At 33.4% G+C, this 6,471-nt stretch overlaps 1 protein-coding gene across 1 annotated transcript in view; it reads left to right on the top strand.

Annotated features, from left to right (window-relative positions):
• The first annotated feature begins 1,034 nt into the window (after positions 1–1,034).
• The window catches only part of LOC126776773 (uncharacterized), a 257,517-nt gene continuing 252,080 nt past the window's right edge, over positions 1,035–6,471 (top strand). The window contains exon 1 of the mRNA XM_050499524.1: positions 1,035–1,070. The gene's annotated coding sequence lies outside the window, so the exon portion shown is untranslated. The remainder of the gene's footprint in view (positions 1,071–6,471) is intronic.

Genomic DNA, 6,471 nt, shown 5'->3' with positions numbered 1-6,471 from the left:
CACTTACCATCAGGTGGAGTAGAGTCATTTGCCCTCCCGGCGATATAAAAAAAAAAAAAAAATAAAAGGGGTGATATGGGACTTTATGGTATTCAGTCAGCTTATTTATAATCGGATCATCTTTATTATCGATCGCCATTATTAGGTTGTAGTCCAGAATCTCCTTAGTTTGTTAGTTGGTTGGATTGCTTGCGCTTTGTTCACCAATTTCCCAATATAATAATAATATATACTAGTTATATGTTTATCGTCCTTGTAGATAGATACAACATAAGTTCTTACTCGACATTCCCGATGTGGTAATTTCACACCAAGATCCTCGTGAAATTCATTTTTAAAATTTTCAATGGTCGAATTTTATCTTTTCGATAATTATTATTTCCTATTTATTTTTATTAATATATAAATCAAATATAATTTTCAAAAATAAAATATTAAAATCTCACTATCTTTATATGCCTGGGGACCGTTTAATTCGTAGAGGAAATACTGGTAAAGATTTCGTTGTAAGTGTTTTCATTGTTAAATTGCCCATTAGCCTGCCTGATCCTAAGGGAGCAAATATTGTGGATAGTATAACATTTGTTACTTTACGTATGAATCTGTGATGATCTTCATTCAATACCGAATACAATTGTTTGCTTTTTTCAATCGACATTTATTTTATTTTTAAATATAATCGCATCGTAAGTATTTGCTTAGCCTAAATGTCGGCTGAGATGTTTAGATTGTGTTAAGTCCACCTTTTCTACCATGAAATTGTTAGAGGTAATAAATAAATAATACAAAGTTTAAGCTTAAGCCCTATTATAACGTAAAATCTCATTTATGATAGTAAAAATAAGTAAAGTAATAAACTGTTCCTCTGTTGAGCAAAAGACGCCCTTTTTTAAGGAGAATGCTTGCAGCTTACTCTCGTACCATGCTCCAATTTAAAATATTAAGTATGTATATTAATTTATATATGATAAAACAATAATATAAGGATACATTTATAATTGATAAAAAGTTATAATTTTTTTTTTCAGGTGACATGGGAGGTTTATTCCATCTGTGACGTCTTGACACAGGTATGACTTTCGATCATTACTTTTTTACGTTTGTTACAATTAAATATTAATTTAAAACTATAAAAATAAACACAGCATTATTATTATAACTTGAAAGGTACATAATCCCCGTTATTTTGATCCTGACGGTGAGGTAGGTACGAGAAAAAATGACAACTTAGAATTTCGTGTTTTGGATTATTAATATTTTCATATATTTCGGTATATGCCCTTCGGTGGTACATTCTACGGTCTCCCTGAATAAAAAACAAACTTTCGTTCGGTTTTTATACTATACATATTTATCTATCGTATGTGTGATACTATCTAGGATAATCTCTATAGATAACACCGAATATAAGAAGGCAGAACGGAATCTTTAAAAGCATTTTATTGAAATTATTTATTTTTTATATATAGTAATCTTAGCCTATAGGGTAATCTTAGCCTAGACTAATGAAGCAAATAAATCATCTGAGCTTACCTACGTTAATAAAACTAAAAATCAACGTACGTAAATCCTAATTCGATAATTCAAAAACTTATTAAATAATATAACCTTTTTCAAAAATCTCACTTAAGAATTAAATTTCAAATTCTCTAAATGCTAATAAATATACAAAATTTATTATGCCGTTAATTGTAATCCTTTTAGGCATTTTACGGTTTGTGGTATTTTAAAATATTATTAAAGGGATTATAATATCAAGCCAGTTCTCAGAGCGTAAGAAATTTAATATTTTAACTGCTTAATTATAATATTTGCATATTGTAGGTATTCTTAAGGAAAAGTAAAGGATAATGTTGGTTTAATATTCATATTTTAACATGTATAATCTTTAAAAGTGGTTATATTTGATACTTATATTAAGTTTTATATGCATGATTATAGAAACACACGCATATATATATATTTCTTGTTTGTTTTTAGTATTATTATTATTTTAAACTTTCAATGTTAGGCGGTTTATGCAAGAAAGCTGTTGCAAATCAGCCTTGGAACCTGTGGGCCTTTTATTTTTCCCACGTGAGCTATCTTATTTATATTATAATAATAAAAAAACATTGGTTTTCACTCTTTTATCATATTATATTTGAAAGAATTGGAAAAATAGTTATTACTAATGCAATTATTTGCCTTGTATCTTATGAGGCAGATCCCAAGATCGAGCTTATAATAATTAATCAGTTGAAGCCGGCAATTATATGATCACATGCCTCGGATAGCAATATCGAGTAGCCGTTAATTCTGTGCCAAATATTTCACCGGTCGTGTCGAATCACCATCTCATCTTTTTTTTTTTTTTTTATATCGCCGGGAGGGCAAATGACTCTACTCCACCTGATGGTAAGTGGTAGTAGAGTCCAAACGCGACGACGGCCAGTACAGACGGGAAAAACGTTCTGCACTAGCCACCTTCGCCTTGCCGGCCCGCAAGATGCCTCTTCATGCCTCGTTTGAAGGAACCCGGGTTGTAAGAGGAGGGGAATACGTGAGCTGGTAAGGAATTCCATTTTTTGGAAGTGCGACAAAGAAAGGAGTTGCCAAATTTCTTTGTTCGCGATGGAATTGATGTCACAGTTAGGCGGTGACATCGAGAACCAGCCCGCGTGGACTTAAGAAGGAAGGTCATCGGACTAAATTAAGTCCCCAAATTAGTAAATAATTAATATGTATTTTATTAAATATGTATTTCTATCGACTGTATCACGGCGAGTGCTCTGAGGAATTATTCTCTCTAATTCCTGCTTCCCCCTTCCTTCTTAAGTCCACGCGAGCTGGTTCTCGATGTCACCGCCTAACTGTGACATCAATTCCATCGCACACAAAGAAATTTGGCAACTCCTTTCTTTGTCGCACTACCAAAAAATGGAATTCCTTACCAGCTCACGTGATCCCCTCCTCTTACAACCCGGGTTCCTTCAAACGAGGCGTGAAGAGGCATCTTGCGGGCCGGGCAAGGCGGGGACGGCTAGTACAGAACATTCTTCCCGACTGTACTGGCCGTCGTCGCGTTTGGACTCTACTACCACTTACCATCAGGTGGAGTAGAGTCATTTGCCATCCCGGGGCATATAAAAAAAAATGTAAATGACTTGTATAACATATAAAAATTTGTGTTGTCCTAATCCATTACCGAATCAATTTCTTATAAATTATAACAATCGAATTAATAATTGAAGATCTAAGTAATCATTCGTTGAAAGCCCGTATCTTCAATTTACATTTACCTTCAAGTAGCCATTTACCTTCCTGTATATATTAATAAATCATCTAGAAGTGTCTTTCTGTGACCTTTAAATAACTGCCATTATAAAGTCAATTTGGCTATCTGCAAACTACCAAACTCAAAACAACCATTTTTTAAATTTTGACGATCAGATTTTTTGGGGGTAATATACAATTGTAATGAATAATAATTCAAAGTCAAAATAATCTATTCAACATAGTAGCATTAAACTTACTTATTGATAGTCCAATTAGAAACTAGCATTGGCCGAAAAAGAAATACCCTGGTCTGAGAAGAAGCGGCGAAAGAAACTCAGCGGGCTTTTTTTGTGATCATGTTTAGTATTTAAATATTCAGCATAAAAAACCCAGGACGCAATCGTTTTATTTTCAAGTCATCCATAAATTTACTAATATATATTTAGTGAATTTATAACCTTTTACACACAAGCGTTCCTAAACATTTTTTTAATATTACCAACAGAGTTATATAATTTGATTATTATATATTAAAGATAGGATACAATTAAGTCTACATTTCATCAAAATCGGCTGAGTCTATCAAAAGTTATAACAACGTGAAGTGTACGTACATATTTGTTTACTAATATTTCATCCTTTTTCGAAATTCCCAGGGCTGTTATAGCATTGTTTTGTTTCCGTAAATATAGTTAGGTTAAGGATTTATTATTATTCTATGCATAATACAAAATGAATGCGGATAAAACCGCGGAAAACACCTAGTTATAAATCAAATTAATCTAAATCTCTTTTATTGCATATTTAATAGATTACTGTTTGTAAAAATATGAGATAGAAAGCAGAATGTTGCGTGTTAAGTCACTATGAAACTAAGCATTTCTTGCAAAACCATATTAAAGGATAAATGACTTAAATTAATGGTTGTCTTTGAAATTTGCATACAAAGCTGAATACCATTAAGTGTTTAGAAATGAAAATAATATCCATTGTAATTCTGTTTGCGAAACAAGAAACTTTTCATCGATTTTTTTTTAAATATTAAATATAACAAATTATAATCGTCTTGTTACAATATGTTATTATGTTTTCGCTTATTTGTGACAAAAAAAATGGAAAAACGGTGTGTTTCGGATCGCGGGTAGCCCTCTTTACCAAAAACCTTTCACGTATTGTTACCACGAAAATATACTTTAGTACAGCTATTGAAGCATGGTTTAATAAAGTTAATGTAAAGCTACTGCAGGTTTGGAGTGTAAAATGTAGATGCCACCGAACCGGTAAGGAGCTTGAAAAATTCACCGACTTATGGTGGCAGCGTGCTGCTACATCTGTAAGGATGAGGAGATCTTTGCTCAGCTGTGGGTATTCGTGGTCTGTTTGACCAGTTAATATTTCAATTTCAAAATTTTCATTAAAGTTTAGTATAAGTCTAATAGCGGGTTCACGTTTCGATTTAAGTTTACCGGCATTTGTTGATCAACAAAAATGTAAAAATTATGTTGAATCAAAAGGTGAACGATGGTGATCTTTAGTAAAACTCACCTTAAAATAGATTTTAATCACCCCACTTTAGTTCTAAGTATGGTCAGTCGAAATGTCCTAGTGGTGGTAGAACGCGTGAATTTAAACCGATGATCGTAGGTTCAAGCCCGGGCAAGCAATACTAAATATTCATGTGCTTAATTTGTGTTTATAATTCATTTCGGACGGAGCTGGACAACATCTTTGTGTTTTCCTTCACCTTCCTCACAATCCTCACAAGGTGAAGGAAAACACAAAGGCGTTTTCCTTCACCGTCCAGCTCCGTCCGAGATGTTTTAAAAACTTGCATAGGCCTAATTTCATTGAAATTCTGCCACATGTGTATTCTACCAACCCACATTGTAGCAGCGTAGTAGGAAAAGCTCCAAACATTGTCCTCAAAAGGGAGAGGAGGTCTTAGCCCAGCAGTGGGAAGTTAACAGGCTGTTACTGTATGGTCAGACGATTTAAATCGCTTTCAAAATCGAACTCATCGATCTCATGTGAACTTGGTTTCACACTTCAAATATACTTAGATCGAAAATTTCTCTTTAGATTTTCTTGGTCAAGAGGTTTCATGTGTAATCTACTTACGATTCTTAGCGATGACTCAATGTGACCTCGTTTTATTAAACGTAATAGGATAAGGTGAAAATAAAGCGGTTTACGTTCCCTTTACTACATATAAAAGGTTATGTCGGTCGGTATATACTTTATATTGAAAAAAACTTCTATCCTATAAATAAGTTTCACTTCGCTTAGTACTTTTATAATTATGACACTAATTGAGTGTAATGAAGTCATTGTTAATAGGAAATTGATAATGTTGTTAATATTTAAAGTGTTTTAAGCGGTAAGCGGATTATAATATCGGCTGCGTTAATTAATTAGTAACAGTTGGTTTTCAAAATCATTTGCACATTTACTCGTGCATTTATTGAAGTGAAGTTTTTTCAGCACAACTTATTATTGTTGATGAATGATGAAGATATTATCTTCCTGACCGACATTGATTGACCGACATGACCGACAAGGATGGAGGTGTAATGCCTCTCTTCCCCTCACTCTTATACAACGATGGGATTGCAAATCTGTCACTATCAGGCGCAAGACCAACTGCTTTACGAGGCCTGGGGGTGAAACAAAGCCAATCCCAGGACCTCAGAATCGATGGACTTATAACATACTTACATAGTCTCGACTTCTCATCCTTGATGAGCTTTTTGGCCTTCCATTTCTTTCGCTGATCCGATGGTGTGGCTAAACTTAGGTCCAGAGTTTTCATTATCATCATATTGTTGTATTCTAACACGAAGGTGTAGTGAGCTTATGTGATAAAAGGGACATAACATAGCTTGTCTGATTTCTAGTACCAACAAAAACAATTGTAGCATGACTTTATATTGAGATCCGTGGTCCACAAAATGATTCGTATAGAAAACCATGAAGCGTTTTAGAGGAAATTTGTAAAAAAGTATAATTGGGAGATAGCTAAAATAATGTACAAATGTACGTTTAGAATGTTCTTTTGTATGCAGTATATTCTGAGCATTACAATTCAGTATTTTCAAGACAAGATTGAATAGGTATCTCTAGGTAAGCGCGTTTTACGTTGATTGTCTGCAGATTGCATCAGTATTTACCATTAGGTATTATTGTCGTTAAGCAAAAAAATATTGTATTATATAA

This window comes from Nymphalis io, chromosome 21 (assembly GCF_905147045.1).
Source record: "Nymphalis io chromosome 21, ilAglIoxx1.1, whole genome shotgun sequence".
In the NCBI taxonomy this organism is placed as follows: domain Eukaryota; kingdom Metazoa; phylum Arthropoda; class Insecta; order Lepidoptera; family Nymphalidae; genus Nymphalis; species Nymphalis io.
The sequence above is the reverse complement of the archived record's forward strand: the minus strand, read 5'-3'. Positions and strand labels throughout refer to the sequence as shown.